Raw genomic sequence first — 18,569 nt, 5'->3', positions numbered from 1 at the left:
CATGATGTGTAGTGCAAGAGTTTATGATGACAGGACGACTCAATTCGTGACAGAGCCCCCCCCAAGGAGCGGCTTCCAGACGCTCTAACCACATAATGAAACCGGAGGGTGGTGGAGCGGAGGCGGAACAGGGGGAGGGATGGAGGGCCAGGTCCATGTGGGGGTAATGGAGCTATGGACTGAGGTGGGACCGGCGGAGGGAGAAGCCATGGTGGAGGAAGGGTTGGCTCCTCCATGGGGCCGACCGACGGAGGTGGAGCCGGTGGAGCCCGAGGCGGAACCGGAGAGTCAATGGTCCTGGGCGACACAGAGGATCCGGAGGGCCAAGGCGGAACCCAAGGCTCTGGCGACCAAGGTGGAAATGGAGGTCCGGAGGTACACGGCGGAGCCGGAGTGACAGAGGACCGAGGCTGTGCCCACGGGAGGGAGGAGGTCCACAAAGCCGGTAGGACGGAGCGACGAGGCGCAGCCGGAGGAGTAGAGTCCAGAGGCGAAGGTGGGGCGGAGCCGGAGGGACGTCGGAGCTGGTGGACCGACGGCCGACAGCGGACACAAGGGAGCAGAGAGCCGGGGTGGAGCAGCAGGGTCGGAGGGCCGAGGCGGAGTCCAGGACTCTGAGGCTGGAGGCGATGGTGAGGGATCCTCCAGCCAGGACACCGATGGAGACTGGCAGACCCACGGCAACTCCTCTGCACCGAAGGTGGGTTGAAGGTGAGCCGAGGGACTGTCAGGAGACAGAGGCAGTAGGGAGGGTGGGTGGGAAATTAGACAGTCCATACATGGCCTCCGTGGCCAGAACAGGGCAGACAGGAATCTCAGGAAGGCTGGGCGGAACCAGCATAGGCTCTGGACGACTGGACGGAACCAGCGGAGGTTCTGGACGGCTGGGCGGCACCAGCGGAGACTCTGGGAGGCCGGGCAGCACCAGCGGAGACTCTGGGAGGCCGGGCGGCACCAGCGGAGACTCTGGACGGCCGGGCGGAACCAGCGGAGACTCTGGGAGGCTGGACGGAGCCATCTTGGCTGGGGAATCAGGCTTGGCGGCCATCTTGGCCGGGAACTCAAGAACGGCGGCCATCATGTGTGCAGACTCTGGCGTGGAAGCCATCTAGTGTAGTGGCTCTGAGCTGGAGTTTACTGTGGGAACATTGTTGTCCTCTTCTTTGATTCCCACAGTAAAAGGAGAGCCACTCCTTTGCAGAGCAATGTCAATGTAAATTTGTAAAGTCCAGTTAGGTGCAAACATGGGCATGAGTCCTCCACGGAAGAAAATCATCAGGCAAGCCTCATCCATAGTAGACTGATAGTCCATTGCATACTCCTCAACAGACCGCTCACCTTGTTTGAGACGCATGATCTGTACTGTTGAATTCGTGCTGGAACCGGATGACACCATACTAGCTGCTGGATCCTTGTAGTGGCGAAGTCTTCTGTCACAAGGACGGTCGGAGACGAGCAGATCCATTCGCAGCATTTATTAGATAAGACAAAACAAAACAAACACACAGGGGCAGGCAGAAATCGTAGTCAAAACTGTAGAAAATACTTTTTGTTAATGCTTTTAAATTTGTGTTTTGAAAGTTCTGTGCTTATGAGAAGACGAAATGTTCTGTGCTTATGAAAAAGACAAAGTGTACACTATGTAACAGAATCTGTTTAGTAAAATGTGTGTGTGTAGTTGCGAACTCTCTACATGTATGTCATTTCTGAGAAACCTTTGTTTACAGGCACGTAGGAGAAAAGAAGCCCTGCAAAAGTAGTAGCAATTTGAAGGTCACTTTAGACTAGACTTTTGGTCACTCTAAGAAGAAGAATGGGATGGGGCTGTATTTTCTTTTCTGTCCAGGAACGGTTGGTGAACACGCCCTGATTGGAGGAGAATGGTTGAACGATATCAGGAGGAGAGGCCTGCAGAATCAAGAATATAAATACTTGCATTTAGTTTTGTGAGACATTGCTGGACTGCCCACATGTCAGATTTGATATTGGCTGTTCTGTAATCCTGAGCTCAGCACTTTGACTTTACTATTAAATTGGCTTTAAACTGTTTTATTTAAAGGGCGGATAAACGGACTGGGGGGAAGTAGGTATTTTTACAATACCGGCAACTTCCAACAAAACACAGGCAGAAAGGTCGGGGCTGGCAGCGAGAATCAAACACGGGAAGAAATGCTCAGAAATGCATCCGGGGCAATACAAGACTTCGCGAAGAAGCTGAGTGTGAGAGTGGCTTAAATGCAGTCCTAGAAATGAGGTGCAGGTGTGAGCGGTAACCAGTGCGGTGAGAAACAAGGAGCAGGTGAATGCAGTGATTAGTGCAGTGGCTTGTGGGGAATGAAGTCCATGATGTGTAGTGCAAGAGTTTATGATGACAGGACGACTCAATTTGTGACAGGGGTTACGCAGTATTGTAATGCATTTCTTTTAAAATTAACTTTCCCGAACACTGCCCCTTTGCCACTGAACAAAAATCACAAATTAAAAATCAAAATTAAATCTCTCTCAATTTAAATCTCTCTAACACACTTTTAGCTTTATACCATGTAAAAAAAAAAAAATGAGCAAGTGGTGTACGTCTTGTCATGAATGTCAGCTAGTGAATCCGACGGCCACCCCAAAAGCACCTTTATCCCCTTTCCCTCTTATGCAGGTCCCCTTCGAAAGAATTGGCATGGACCTCATCGGGTCTGCATGGGGGCATCGCTTTGCATTAGTTCTGATGGATTATGTAACACTATACCCAGAGGCAGTGGTACTCCGCAGCATTTCCGCAAAAAGTGTAGTGGACGCACTGTTTTGTCTAATCTCCCGGGTGGGAATCCTGAAAGAGATTCTCACCGATCAAGGCATGGCGTTTATGCCACGGACTCTCCGCAAACTTTGCGAACTATTGGGCATTAAATCGATTTGCACCAGCGTTTATCACTCACAAACAGGCGGTCTGGTCGAATGATTTAATCGCACATTGAAAACCATGATTCGAAAGTTCTTTTTGCCATGTGGGATGTCCCCCAACTTTCCACGGGGTTTTCTTCCTTAAAGTTTTTCTACTGACATCAGCCCTGCGGGGTGTTGGACGTTCTAAGGGAAACTTGGGAGAAAAGACCTTCAAACAGTAAAAATTTAATTCAGTATGTACTGGACCTGAGAACAAAACTCCGCACTTTGGGGTGGCTCTCTATAGAGAAATTGTCACAGGCTCAGGGTAGACAAAGCTGGCTATATTACAGGACAACCAGATTACGTGAATTAGCACCTGGAGAAAAAGTACTAGTATTGCTCCCAAGAACCCTTTGAGGTCACACAACGAGTTGGGGATCTCAATTATGTGGTGGTACGATCAGACAGGAGTGGGGCACATCAAATTTACTATCTCAATCAAGAAGTGGAGTGAGGTGGAGTCAGTGATGTTGGTGATGGTGGTGAGTGGAGAGGAAGATCTCGGGCCAGAAGTGAACACTAAAAATCAATCTCTCGCTCTGGACCCAAAAGGAGATCCCCTCTCGCCCTCACAGCTCACTGATGTGGCCAGGTTGCAAGCTGAATTTGCAGATGTGTTCTTGCCCCTGCCTGGTCCCACAAACCTCATTCAGCACCACATTGAGACCAAGCTCAATACGGTGCGCAGCCGGCTGTATCATTAAAATAAAACCCATTATAGACCTTTTTCCTAAGGAAATAATGAGCGCCGCCATTACGAATTCTAACATCAGATTAGATGCTCTTGTGTTCCAGTCTCCATAGGAACCCATTCAAATAGTGTCCATCTGTTTTTAATGTAGCTAACCTTGGCAACTTATCCTAACTATCATCTAGTTATGTCATCCCAACTGTCATCTTATTCTATCGTCCTTACCGTCGTCTTGTTCTGTCATCATAAGCTTCATCAGCACGGTAAAGTTAGTTTCACATTTGATATTCGCTGCATATTCGACTAGGCTGCTTTAGGGAACGTCTGCAAATTTACATCAAAACAAAATGAAGTCCAATAATTCATTAAAATGAATGTTTACATAACTATAGTAAATGCCTAGTGGGCAAACGGACTAAATATATTTGGCCAATATCTCGCCTTAGACAATACTTCCAATATCTCTCTTATTGTCTGTATAGTACACCATAATTTTTTTCATAAAATATTTGTGTTCTGTACATATAGTAATGGAGATATTGGCAAAATCTCACCTGTAGTAAGCCAGTCTAGGAATGTATTACAAACTTTGGAACATGGAACAAGACTACAGTAAGGGCAACAGAATAATAACAATGACAGGAATAATGACAGGAAAAACAACAGTAAGGATGACAGAAGAAGACTATAGTAAGGACGTCATAATAAGATTACAGAGCAAGACAACAGTAAGGATTGACAGAATAAGATGACAGAACAGGACAACAGAACAAAACGTACAATAAGGACAACAGAACAGGATGACAGTAAGGATAACAGAATAGGACAACAGAATAAGATGACAGTTAGGATGACACAACAAGATGATAGAACAAAACGACAATAAAGATGATAGCAAAAACAACAGCGAAAAAGACAGATTAAGACTATGTCAACAGACAACATGCATGTCAACATATACTGATTTACCTGAACAAGTAGGCAATGACTGTAGACAAAGACAAATGTATAGTACAAAGCACAATGCAATCAACCAGTTAAGTTAAGTGGATCAAACAATTAAAAAAAAAACTAGAATATGTAACATTATTCCTCATTATATTTTTTCACAGGTTGGAGGTCTTCATTTTCTTTTGCTTTGTAACTACAGCATTTCTAAAGCTCCAGTTTTCACAAACAAATGCTTTTCTTCCAGAATTTAATCTATAAACACAATAATCGACAGGTTCGGGCCCTTTTTCAAAGAGATATTGTCTCTAGACTATAGACTCTATGGTTTGATTTGGCATAAATTCTGGAAACTCATTATCACAATATTTAATCAAATAAAGAAAAGGAAATTTCTTTCATACTATATTTTGTGGTCTACATACAGAAACGGTTTTTCATTTATTTCGGAGTTGTCCTTACTCAACCAATTTTGGTCAGATTTTTGCTCATTTTTTAGAGATCATATAATGTCCAGCTAAATATATACTATACTGTATATATAAGAAAGCTGTTAAGTGTATTAATGTATGTAAAGATTTCCATGTTTTTATGTAATTTATATTTTGAAAAAAATGTTGAATTTGAGCAATTTGATAAAAAAGTGTAGATGCACTGCTTTATGGAAAGACAAAAGTTAACTGACGTCGTTGTGGAAAGGCGGAGCTGAAGAAGCTGGTGGTTGGCAACAACTGGACTGTGAATGGCCAGGAGATGGCAGAAGGAAGTGACGGATTTGATAGCGAATCAGGAAGAATGGAAGTAGGTGGTGGTAAACTTGAAGACTGGAGTTTGGTAGGCATTAAAACTAATCGAAAGCGTGGACGGCATAAACAACAAAAGATAATTTCAAATAGTGAAGGGACTGAGAGTGATCAAGGATCAAGTGAAATTACAACGAAAAAGAGTGAGCAAAGTGGAGAAAATAAAGTAATAATGAAACTAGTGCAGGAAGGGTCATTTTGTTTGGTAAGTGGAACCCAATACATCTCACGAAGTTACTAAACAAACTAATAGGAGAAATTAAAAGTGCCAGAGCTATGTGAAATGGAGCATTGTTAATAGAGTGCAAAGATAGCACTCAACAGAAGAAGGCCATTAAATTAAATAATATCGAGGGACAAAAAGTGATCGTTACAATGGTTGAGAATAAAAAATATGTACGAGGAGTTATCTTTGGGATTCCTATGACAGTTTCTGTTGAACAAATTAAAGACAATGTTGTTGGAGTCAATGTAGTTGAGGCTAGACGTTTGAAAACAACAAGAAATGGGGAGAAATGTGATAGTTTAGCAGTTATGCTAAAAATTGACAGTGAAAGGCTACCATCAAGAGTATACATTGTATTTATGAGCTATGAAATCAGGCCTTATGTTCCTCTGCCTTTTAGATGCTTTAAGTGTCAAAGGTATGGGCATGTAGCGGCAGTGTGTAGGGGCAAACAAAGATGTGGAAGGTGTGCAGGTGAACATGAGTATGGAAAATGTAACGAAGGAGCTAAATTAAAGTGTTGTGATTGTGGAGGGGAGCACAGCTCAGCATATCGTGGATGTGAAGTCAGTAAGAAAGCAGCAGAAGTTCAGAGAGTGAAAACTGCACAAGGGATTTCATATGCTGAAGCAGTGAGAAGAGTACCTGGTGAAGTAGAGAGGCCAAAGGAAAAAGTTATAGAGGGTAAAATGACAAATTCATGTTCTGGATGTGCCAAGATTAAGGATGATACACAGATAGTGGGAAAAATTATTTTATTTTATTCATTGTTGATGTTATTAATTGTACAGCACAGACTGATAAGAAGACTGAGAAGATCAAGATAATAGTGAGATCAGCTGAGAAATATCTCGGAATCAAAGGTCTGGGAAAAGAATCAGTGGAAAGAATGTTAGGTGGGGGAACTACTAGTTCTCAAGCATGGGATGGAGATTTTGCAGTACATTAAATATACTGCAATGGAATGCAAGAAGTCTGGTTGCTAATGGTCAGGAATTTAAACAGTTCATATGAAATGTACAGGATAAACCTCATGTCATATGCATACAAGAAACATGGTTAAAGCCAGAATGGGATTTTGTTATATGGGTATTATTTTGTTATATGGGTATAATGGCATAAGGAATGATAGGAAAGATAGAACAGGTGGTGGTGTAGCAATTTTTTTTACAGAATGAAATTAAATATAATGTAATTAATATAGGTGTAACAAGCGGCGTCTGGAGACTGACGTGTTGATCCATATGCAAGCTTTATTAAACAGATCGTGGTTGACAGGCAGGGTCGAAATCACCAGCAAACAGGAACAAACAAGGTAATCCGAAAGAGTAGTCCAAATAACAGGCGAGAAGGTCAAAATCCAAAAGAGCAGTCCAAAGTGATAAATGACAAAACTATGAAACTAGGAAAACTAAGACTATGACTAAGAAACTGAACTGAACTGAGACAAGGCTAGGAAAAACCAAAGGAACTAGGACAAGGATGAACGGTAAGGCAAAACACTAAACAACCATCAGTAGTGATGTAACGTTTGACACCGAAGCTTGTATCAAAAAAACGAAACATCTCACAGTGAAGCACTGTATTGGAGCTTGATTCGTTTTGTCCATAACCACGTGACCTGTAATTTTCCTCATAGTATAGGAAAATCATTATATGCAGACAATGGGGCTCTTTGGGTTAGAGGAAGAAATGTGGAATATATGCAAAAGAAAATGCAGAAAGCAATTTTGGTTGTGGAACAATGGTCACATAAATGGGGTTTTAAAATATCAAAAACTAAATCTCAGGTATTTGTTTTTCTAAGCAACATAAGAGAGCTTCACTAAACTATTACAGTGATTCTGTCACGGTCTGGCTCCGCAGAACACTAGAAAAAGACCCAAATGCAGAATGAGCGGAAATTGAACATTTGAGTGAACGGGAGTGCAAACAGGGAGGTGATGATCGTGGAAGTTCTTGACTGTGAGGCAGGACAGACGACAGGGGAGACAGGAGACAGCAGAGATGGACCCAGGCAAGGCAGGGCAGCAGGGTCAGGGAGATGGAGCATTAACGATAGGGCCTGGTCCAGAGCTACAACCACCAGTCCAGTAAGCCAGGTCCAGAGAGCAGCCGCCAGGGGGGACAGACAAGACACTGAACAGGACAAACACAAAGATACAGAACAAGACAAGAACACACAGGGAAAAAAAAAAAACAATAAAAAACTAAAACTGTAATAACAGGGGAAAAGAAAAGAAACAAAGAAAATAAAACCAAAAAGCTAGAAACAAAACCCAAAAAAACTAGACTGGAAAAAGTCAAAAACAAAAAAACAAAGTACTAAACTAAAAGCTAGAATAAGCTAGAACAAAATAAAGGCGGTCACAAGACAGGGACAAAAAAAAAAAAAACAAACAAAAGAAAAATCCAAAATGCTACAAAAGAACTAAATGAGAAACTAGACTGACAAGGAGTAAAGAGATGATACTATTAATACAACTAGGTGAAGACTTATAAAGATGCTAGAACACGGAAAGCAAACGCAACGAACCAGCAGTGAGAACAGAGAAGACAGCACAATATAAAGGAACAGGACACATGAGGATCAGGTGCAGACAATCAAGACTAATGAGGACCAGACAAGAAAAACAGGTGAAGATACTCAGGTAATGAGGGCTAATCAAGGGGGCGTGGTGACAGAAAACGAGGAGGCAGGACAAGGGGAGCACATGGCCAACATAAACAAAGACACAGCCATGTGCTCAGGCACAAGACAAACATAGAGACATTAAACAATGACAACACAGACAGGGCTGTCAGGGCAGAACCCTGACAGTACCCTCCCCCGAACGGACGCCTCCAGGCGTCCAGGAAGGGCAAGTGCCAAGGGGGTACCAACAGGGAGGGTGGGTGGGGTGCTAGGTTGGGGAACCCAAGGTAGCCAGGGAATACTGAGGGAGGGAAAGGGGTGGGAAGGAAAAGTCCAGGGAAGTGGCTTTGGACCGAGCAAGGGGGAGGCCACTTTGGAGGCCCACCAGGCTTGGGCGGCACTGGGGGAGGGATGGTGGGCCCAGGAACCCCACCAGAAGCCCCTCTTGGTCCATGGGGGCATCTAGTTTGGGGAAACTTAGGACTGGGCTTGAGGTCTTGGGCTACCTTGGGCATGCCCATCAGGGCAACAGGATCAGGTCTGAAGGCTGCATCAGGGACGCCCTCCTGGGCTACGGGAATTGGCTTGAGGGCTGACTCCGGGAACTCCTGCTTGACGGCCATCCTGGCCGGGGACTCGGGATCGACGGCCATCCTGGCCGGGGACTCGGGATCGGCGGCCTCCTTGGCCGGGGACTCGGGATCGGCGGCCTCCTTGGCCGGGGACTCGGGATCGGCGGCCTCCTTGGCCGGGGACTCGGGATCGGCGGCCTCCTTGGCCGGGGACTCGGGATCGGCGGCCTCCTTGGCCGGGGACTCGGGATCGGCGGCCTCCTTGGCCGGGGACTCGGGATCGGCGGCCTCCTTGGCCGGGGACTCGGGATCGGCGGCCTCCTTGGCCGGGGACTCGGGATCGGCGGCCTCCTTGGCCGGGGACTCGGGATCGGCGGCCTCCTTGGCCGGGGACTCGGGATCGGCGGCCTCCTTGGCCGGGGACTCGGGATCGGCGGCCTCCTTGGCCGGGGACTCGGGATCGGCGGCCTCCTTGGCCGGGGACTCGGGATCGGCGGCCTCCTTGGCCGGGGACTCGGGATCGGCGGCCTCCTTGGCCGGGGACTCGGGATCGGCGGCCTCCTTGGCCGGGGACTCGGGATCGGCGGCCTCCTTGGCCGGGGACTCGGGATCGGCGGCCTCCTTGGCCGGGGACTCGGGATCGGCGGCCTCCTTGGCCGGGGACTCGGGATCGGCGGCCTCCTTGGCCGGGGACTCGGGATCGGCGGCCTCCTTGGCCGGGGACTCGGGATCGGCGGCCTCCTTGGCCGGGGACTCGGGATCGGCGGCCTCCTTGGCCGGGGACTCGGGATCGGCGGCCTCCTTGGCCGGGGACTCGGGATCGGCGGCCTCCTTGGCCGGGGACTCGGGATCGGCGGCCTCCTTGGCCGGGGACTCGGGATCGGCGGCCTCCTTGGCCGGGGACTCGGGATCGGCGGCCTCCTTGGCCGGGGACTCGGGATCGGCGGCCTCCTTGGCCGGGGACTCGGGATCGGCGGCCTCCTTGGCCGGGGACTCGGGATCGGCGGCCTCCTTGGCCGGGGACTCGGGATCGGCGGCCTCCTTGGCCGGGGACTCGGGATCGGCGGCCTCCTTGGCCGGGGACTCGGGATCGGCGGCCTCCTTGGCCGGGGACTCGGGATCGGCGGCCTCCTTGGCCGGGGACTCGGGATCGGCGGCCTCCTTGGCCGGGGACTCGGGATCGGCGGCCTCCTTGGCCGGGGACTCGGGATCGGCGGCCTCCTTGGCCGGGGACTCGGGATCGGCGGCCTCCTTGGCCGGGGACTCGGGATCGGCGGCCTCCTTGGCCGGGGACTCGGGATCGGCGGCCTCCTTGGCCGGGGACTCGGGATCGGCGGCCTCCTTGGCCGGGGACTCGGGATCGGCGGCCTCCTTGGCCGGGGACTCGGGATCGGCGGCCTCCTTGGCCGGGGACTCGGGATCGGCGGCCTCCTTGGCCGGGGACTCGGGATCGGCGGCCTCCTTGGCCGGGGACTCGGGATCGGCGGCCTCCTTGGCCGGGGACTCGGGATCGGCGGCCTCCTTGGCCGGGGACTCGGGATCGGCGGCCTCCTTGGCCGGGGACTCGGGATCGGCGGCCTCCTTGGCCGGGGACTCGGGATCGGCGGCCTCCTTGGCCGGGGACTCGGGATCGGCGGCCTCCTTGGCCGGGGACTCGGGATCGGCGGCCTCCTTGGCCGGGGACTCGGGATCGGCGGCCTCCTTGGCCGGGGACTCGGGATCGGCGGCCTCCTTGGCCGGGGACTCGGGATCGGCGGCCTCCTTGGCCGGGGACTCGGGATCGGCGGCCTCCTTGGCCGGGGACTCGGGATCGGCGGCCTCCTTGGCCGGGGACTCGGGATCGGCGGCCTCCTTGGCCGGGGACTCGGGATCGGCGGCCTCCTTGGCCGGGGACTCGGGATCGGCGGCCATCTTGGCCGGGAAGTCGGAGTCGGCTGCCATCTTGGCCAGAGAGTCAGGATCGGCGGCCTCCTTGGCCGGGGACTCAGGGTCGGCGGCCTCCTTGGCCGGGGATCTTGACTTGGTGGCCTCCCTGGCCGGGAACACAGGAATGGCGGCCTTCATGGCCGGGGACTCAGAGTTGGCAGCCATCTTGTCCAGGGATTCAGGATAGACGGCCTCCTTGGCCGGAAACTCAGGAATAGCGGCCATCTTGGCCGGGGATTCGGGGTCAACGGCCATCTTGGCCGGAAACTCAGGAAGCTCGGGCGAGACGTGACTTGACTCGGGCGAGACAGCTGTGACTTGACTTGAATTCAAGGGATCAGCTGTAACCTGGCTGGACATTGAAAAAACAGCTGTGACAGGACTAGAGCTTACTAGAACCTCTGCAACTTGACTGGACTCAGGAGGTGCAGCGGTGTCTTGACCAGACTTAGAACGAGAAATAATGTCTTGGTTTGACTCAGGATGTGAAGTCGAGTCCCGACTTGACTCAGAATGCGGGGCCGTGTGATGACCTGCCTCAGGAAGCGAGACAGTGTCCTGACAGGGCTCAGGAAGAGAAGCTGTGTCAAGACTTGGCTTAGGAAGTGAGCCTGTTTCTGGACTGGGCTTAGGGAGAGAGGTTGTGTCTTGACTTGGCTTAGGTAGTGAAGCTGGGTCTTGACTTGGCTTATGAAGTGAGGCGGTGTCTTGACTTGGCTCAAGAATGACCGCAGACGACTTGACCGGCCCTTGGATGTCTGGAGTGGATTTAGGTGGATCAGGATTAATTACAATGGGCTCGGCGGGCTCCAGTGTGATTTGAGCGGGTTCGGAGGATTCTGAGGGTAGGACAAAGTTCTGGATTGCTCTCTTCCTCTTGGGTTTGCACTTCTTCTTAGGGATCGACACTGGAGCGGACTCAGGGGCTGGAGCCGACACTGGAGCGGACTCAGGGGCTGGAGCCGACACTGGGGCTGGAGCAGACACTGGGGCGGACTCAGGGGCTGGAGCAGACACTGGAGCGGACTCAGGGGCTGGAGCAGGGACTGGCACCCTGGCAGACGCAGCAGCTCGAGCCGCCCTCTTCCTACGATCCCTCCGTATTCTTGTGGGAGTCAGAAGATGATGGTGGACTTGACTTGGAGGGGAAAGAAGGGTAGGCTGGTCAATGCCGACATCCTCCGGGGGGTTCAGGATTTGCCAGTCCTTGCGATGGTGCAAATAATTAGAGAAGCCCCAAAAGTCCAGAATACGTAGTTGCTCCATCTCCCATCGTGGCAAGGGGTCATCCAAGGTGAGGTTGAAAGCCTCTTTAAGGGCCGTGTCGTCATAATCCAGACCCCTTGCCATGGTCCAGAAGAACTGGGAATAGGACCGAGGTTCTCTGCCCTGCTGGCGAAGGGACGCCACTGCCTGCTGGAGCGCCAGATACTCCTCGATGGTAGCGGGTGGAACAAACTTGATGCTCATTCTGCTGGGTCCTCGGTTGGCTGGTTCGTTCTGTCACGGTCTGGCTCCGCAGAACACTAGAAAAAGACCCAAATGCAGAATGAGCGGAAATTGAACATTTATTGAGTGAACGGGAGTGCAAACAGGGAGGTGATGATCATGGAAGTTCTTGACTGTGAGGCAGGACAGACGACAGGGGAGACAGGAGACAGCAGAGATGGACCCAGGCAAGGCAGGGCAGCAGGGTCAGGGAGATGGAGCATTAACGATAGGGCCTGGTCCAGAGCTACAACCACCAGTCCAGTAAGCCAGGTCCAGAGAGCAGCCGCCAGGGGGGACAGACAAGACACTGAACAGGACAAACACAAAGATACAGAACAAGACAACAAGAACACACAGGGAAAAAAAAAAAACAATAAAAAACTAAAACTGTAATAACAGGGGAAAAGAAAAGAAACAAAGAAAATAAAACCAAAAAGCTAGAAACAAAACCCAAAAAAACTAGACTGGAAAAAGTCAAAAACAAAAAAACAAAGTACTAAACTAAAAGCTAGAATAAGCTAGAACAAAATAAAGGCGGTCACAAGACAGGGACAAAAAAAATAACAAACAAAAGAAAAATCCAAAATGCTACAAAAGAACTAAATGAGAAACTAGACTGACAAGGAGTAAAGAGATGATACTATTAATACAACTAGGTGAAGACTTATAAAGATGCTAGAACACGGAAAGCAAACGCAACGAACCAGCAGTGAGAACAGAGAAGACAGCACAATATAAAGGAACAGGACACATGAGGATCAGGTGCAGACAATCAAGACTAATGAGGACCAGACAAGAAAAACAGGTGAAGATACTCAGGTAATGAGGGCTAAACAAGGGGGCGTGGTGACAGAAAACGAGGAGGCAGGACAAGGGGAGCACATGGCCAACATAAACAAAGACACAGCCATGTGCTCAGGCACAAGACAAACATAGAGACATTAAACAATGACAACACAGACAGGGCTGTCAGGGCAGAACCCTGACAGATGAACTTGAACAAGTTAGGATCATCCGATTTCTAGGAGTACTATTTGATGAAAAACTGACTTGGAGACAACAAATTGACAAAATAAGTTCAAAGTGTAAGAAAATTAGCAATATCTTGCGTTGTTTGTCAGGATTAGATTGGGGAGCAACTAAGTCTTCCTTGAGGAATATATACTGGGTCTACATTTGACTATGGTTCAATTGCTTACATGTCAGCAGCTGAAATTAACCTTAAGAAATTAGACATAGAACAAGCCCAAGCTCTTAGAATATTCAGTGGAGCTTTTAAAACATCTCCGGTTGCGGCAATGCAGGTAGAAACTGGGGAGATGCCACTAAGTATTAGAAGGCTAAAACTTATGCTTTCATACTGGGTTAACCTTCAAGGACATAGTGAGTTACATCCTGCAAAGAACATACTAAAGGAGTGTTGGGAACATAACAAATCTAATTTCAGGAGCTTTGGATGGATAGGAAATATAAAAGCAAGGATAGCTTGTCTTCACTCTATTTAGTATTGTCCTAATGTCCCATACTCAGAAATATCCCCTTGGATGTTTGTAATGCCATTAGTTGACTTGCAGTTACAAAAAGAAATCAAAGGAAAATGAAGCTAATGCCTGTCTGGAATATAGTACAAAGCTATATAGAGATGCATTTTGCAAATAAAATAATTATATACACAGATGGTTCAAATAACCCTGAAAATGGACACACAGGTGCTGCAGTGTACATCCCACAATGTGAGGAAATTGTTAAAAAGAGAACAACCGATCATCTCTCAGTTTATACAGTAGAACTTGTAGCCATAATGTTAGGCTTACAGTGGATAGAACAAAGGAATAAAAACAATGTAGTAGTTGCATCTGATAGTCTTTCTGCTCTCAATAGTATACAATCTGGGAAATCATGCAGACTTGATATTTTAAATAAAATATATCTAGCTATATATAGGTTACATAATAAAGGTTTTAATGTATCATTTGTCTGGGTTCCTGCACATGTTGGTGTGAAAGGAAATGAAGAAGTTGATGTATTGGCAAAACAGTCTCTTAAATCACAAACAATAGACTTGGAAATTGCATTAAGCAAAGCTGATGCTAAAGCAATAATTAAAGTTAATACACAAAGGAAATGGCAGGAATATTGGAATATTAATGACACAGGGAGACATCTGTATAACATTCAAAGGATACCCTGCTGAAAAAACCAGCATATGCTGGTTAGGTATGTTTTGGTGCTGGGATGCTGGTTTTAGTTGGTATATGCTGGTCCTTTGCTGGTTTATGCTGGTCCCTTGCTGGTTTATGCTGGTCCTTAGCTGGTTAATGCTGGTCCTTTGCTGGTTTATGCTGGTCATGTTGCTGGTCAAGGACCAGCATAAACCAGCAAAGGACCAGCATTAACCAGCAACATGACCAGCATAAACCAGCAAAAACCAGCAAGGGACCAGCATAAACCAGCAAAGGACCAGCATATACCAGCTAAAACCAGCATCCCAGCACCAAAACATACCTAACCAGCATATGCTGGTTTTTTCAGCAGGGTAGTTGTATTAGTATTAGCTGTATTAGAACAGGGCATACAGGACTCAATAAAACACTTCATATATTAGGTAAACATGCAAATGGATTATGTATACATTGTAATCAACTTGAATCTGTACAGCATGTGATAGTGGAATGTCATGCATATGGAAATGAAAGGAAATAATTAAGAGATGCATGTAAAAAAAATATAAAGTCAAATTAAATTTCAATTGAAAAATATACTTGGAGCAGCTCTTAAGAAAATATATGTACAGTTAATCACATTCCTGAAAGAGACGGGTCTGTTTAAGAGAATTTAAAGTTTTTTTTTTAAATTTTTTTTTTTTTTATGTAGTTTGTCTGCCAACCTCTTGTTCCACACTCCAGTCCAGTTGGTGGCGGTAAAGCACCTATCAGTTGGTTTGCCAACCGCCATAAACGCTTCAGAAGAAGAAGAAGGCGGAGCTGAATCTATCGGACGCACGTAATGACGTGAAAGGCGGAGCTTGTTATTTGAAAGTGGCGGGCAGGGTCTTCCTTTACAAAAACGGCGATCCTCGGATTTTTTTGGCAGAAACGGTTAACGAAGTCCGTCTTTGCATAAAATAACGGTGTCTTGAAAGTGTGATTAAGATTTTGTCCTGTTTTATTTAAAATTTATTCGATTTTGTGTAAAAAGTAAGTGTTACTGAGCTTTGCTCATCGAGAACGAAAACAACACATTACAGCGTGGAAGGTAACGTAATGACATGCGTTTTAAACATTCTGCTTTATTGTGCTAACTCGTTGTTTTGCTTATGTGTTGTTTGGTGCAGATGTATGTTTGTATGTAGAATGTGTGTATAAGGATGCATGATATTGGAATTAAGGACAGTTCAGGCCTTAGGGCCTTGTTGCATAAATATGGTTTTTATTACCTTACCTTACCTTATCTTAAAGACTAGTCTTGTATGTTATGTCAGTTTCATACAGCCTTATTTTGAACCAAAAAGACTTCTTGATATTTGGCTAACTTGTAATGCATGTTACCTGATATGTAAGTTATGTATGTGTCACAGAAGTGGTGGTTTGTTGTCGAATTTGACTTCTACTATGGCAAACTTTAATCCCTGGTTTTTATGAACGGTAATAAGAAGTGATACTTCCACTGAAAGTCATTTATTTAAACGCTAAGGAAGTTAGGCTTTTCAGTACATACAATAGTAGCCAGAGTTTAAAAAGGCTACCATAGTATTGCAGTTTTTTTTTTTTTAAATACTTAAACATTTTCGAAACTATGCCTCCATTTCTCAAAACTCTAACGTTACACACAAAACACACATAACATGCAAAACATCACACATATCTTGCAAAAGCAAACACTTCATTCAAATTCATTCTTCTGAAAATAGAATTTTTGCTCTGCACACAAATATAAAATAATTAGCCACACACATGCCAAACTACACACAGATGTGAAAAATTTAAAATAGTACTCTTGTTTGTCTTTTGCTTGTTCAGAGTGCACATGAGTTTGTTATAGCACTGGCACATGCATATGCACAATACATAATGACACTATTGACTTATTAGAGTTGCTTTACAGCAGAATTTAATACAATTGTGAAGTTGCTGTCAATCTACATTGTATACCAATCTACCAATTGTATAAAGCGCTTTAGAAATTAAGTTGACTTTGTGACTTGTATGCATATTCTGTGTGTATATATCATTTATATCATGATACATATTAGAATTGATTTTAAATAAGATCTTTTGTGACATGTCTTTTACTGTGACTTTTGATCAATTTAACTTGTCATTGGTGAATAAAAGTATAAAAAAACTATTTTAAATGGTAATGTATTATGGATTACACAAATATATGAAGAAGCAATTGTTTTTTATGTTGATAATCAGATATGTTTCTTGAGCAGCAATCAGCATATTGGACTGAATTCACTGAAGACTAGCGTAATGCTGAAAATTCAAATTGAATCACAGGAATAAATTATATTTTAAAATTTATTCACGTAAAGAACCGTTATTATAAATGTATCCTCAAAGTCCATCAGGGTTTCCACGGGGCAGTAAAAAGCATTTAAAAAGTCATTAAATGGATTTTTTGAAAATTAAGGCCTTAAATATTGCATTACATGCATTAAAAAGTTTTAGATGGTTCGGAAGAAAAATATTACCATTTTATTTTAAATATAGCACCTTCATAATTAACTTGTTGATTTGCAGTCGCAAAATATGTGCATTGGTGTGATACACACTTGGAACCAGTTTAATAATCGCCTCCGGTCAGTCAGAAAGAAATTGTGTAGTGCAGTTGAGCAATTTGGGCGAGTATGACTGAATGATTTAATTACATTTGTTGTAAATAACCATAGGTAATGAATAATGTATTGAGCGTAACATTCGCACCAGTTAAAGCCCTGTTCACACTACACGCAGCGACAAAGCAACGCGATCCCATTCATTTCAATGGAGATCTGGCGATTTCCGATGACGAGAGCGTCAGCGACCATTGGCGACCGGATGTGGGCGTGTCCAGCGACGCGACAAAGTTCAGAATCTCTCAACTTTATGCAAATTAAGAGCGACTTTTGGGAGCGACAGCCAATAGGAAAGAAGACGATAGTGCTCGTGATCATTCTCCTTTTAGCTCCAGCAGTGATTATCCTGTTTTATATGACATGTCCATGCCCACATACAGGGACATAAATTTAAAAAACGGGGTGGCTGATAACGTGGGGATTCCAAGTAGGTTTTTAATGAACTAATAGGATGTAAAATTAGATATTACCTCTTAAAAATCAAAACCAAAATGTGTTAAATGTATGACAACAGACAAAATCATAAATGATTAGATGGCAAATAAACGTACCATATTAAAAATAATATTAACTGCATTAAAATGAATTGTAACCTGCTTGTCTTTATTTCTAAAGTTGCTTTGGATAAAAACGTACGTTAAATGACGTTACTAAGCAACCAGTAATGAGAACGCCCACTAGCGACCTCATCGCCAGCCTCTGGCGACATGCAGCGACAGAAGTCGCGTGTAGTGTGAACGGGGCTTAAGGCTGGCCCATTGTATGTGTGTGAGAGAGAGAGAGAGACTCTTGTGGAGAAATCAAAACAAATGAATGCAACAGCACAGACAAATAAACCTACAGAACAAACACTATGATAAAAGTTGAGTTTCTATATTCATAACATTTAACCTAGTTAAGCATCAGCCAATTGCAGATATATTGATTTTATTTATTGAATCGAGTTTATTAATTTAAACGAGTAATATAATCATTCACTAATCTCTGAGCAGTGTACAGTGGTGTTTCGTTACTGAATGACGTTTTTGAATTAATAATTTGAGTCAACTGATTCAGTGCTTTGTTCATAAATACGGGCCCTGCATCCTAATGTGCATACTAGCTACCCTATCAGTCCTAAGTACTATTGAAAATTACTACCATTACATAGAATTTAGGGTGGATAATTTAGGGTGAATCAAGGCACTTCCTTGATTCTTGAATGAATCAGCCGGTGAATGAATCTCTTGAACTACTCAAATGCTCACTCATTTACACAGTCTTGCCGCCACCTACTGTCGGTTTACTCTATTTTAAAGTATTTATTTTCATAGTATTTATAGTTTTTCATATTTGTATATTAAAAATAATTTAAAACACTAAGCTCAATACATTTAATCGTGCAGTTGTAATTGTGCAATGTAAATCCAATAATATTATTTAAGATTTTGAATATGAAATAACACAAACATTTTATATGATTAGGAAAACATTTACCATTATTTAGTTACAAAAAAC

General features: G+C 45.6%; 1 protein-coding gene and 1 pseudogene across 1 annotated transcript in view; one reads left to right on the top strand and one right to left on the bottom strand.

Moving 5' to 3' along the window:
- The window catches only part of LOC141292873 (multidrug and toxin extrusion protein 1-like), a 341,992-nt pseudogene that overhangs the window by 179,586 nt on the left and 143,837 nt on the right, over positions 1 to 18,569 (bottom strand).
- The window catches only part of kif4 (kinesin family member 4), a 107,540-nt gene continuing 104,253 nt past the window's right edge, over positions 15,283 to 18,569 (top strand). Inside the window, exon 1 of the mRNA XM_073824895.1 lies at positions 15,283 to 15,487. The gene's annotated coding sequence lies outside the window, so the exon portion shown is untranslated. The remainder of the gene's footprint in view (positions 15,488 to 18,569) is intronic.

The sequence above is a fragment of the Garra rufa genome, chromosome 19 (genome assembly GCF_049309525.1).
Source record: "Garra rufa chromosome 19, GarRuf1.0, whole genome shotgun sequence".
Lineage (NCBI taxonomy): Eukaryota > Metazoa > Chordata > Actinopteri > Cypriniformes > Cyprinidae > Garra > Garra rufa.
Note: the sequence above shows the minus strand (reverse complement) of the source record. Positions and strands in the feature narration are given on the sequence as shown.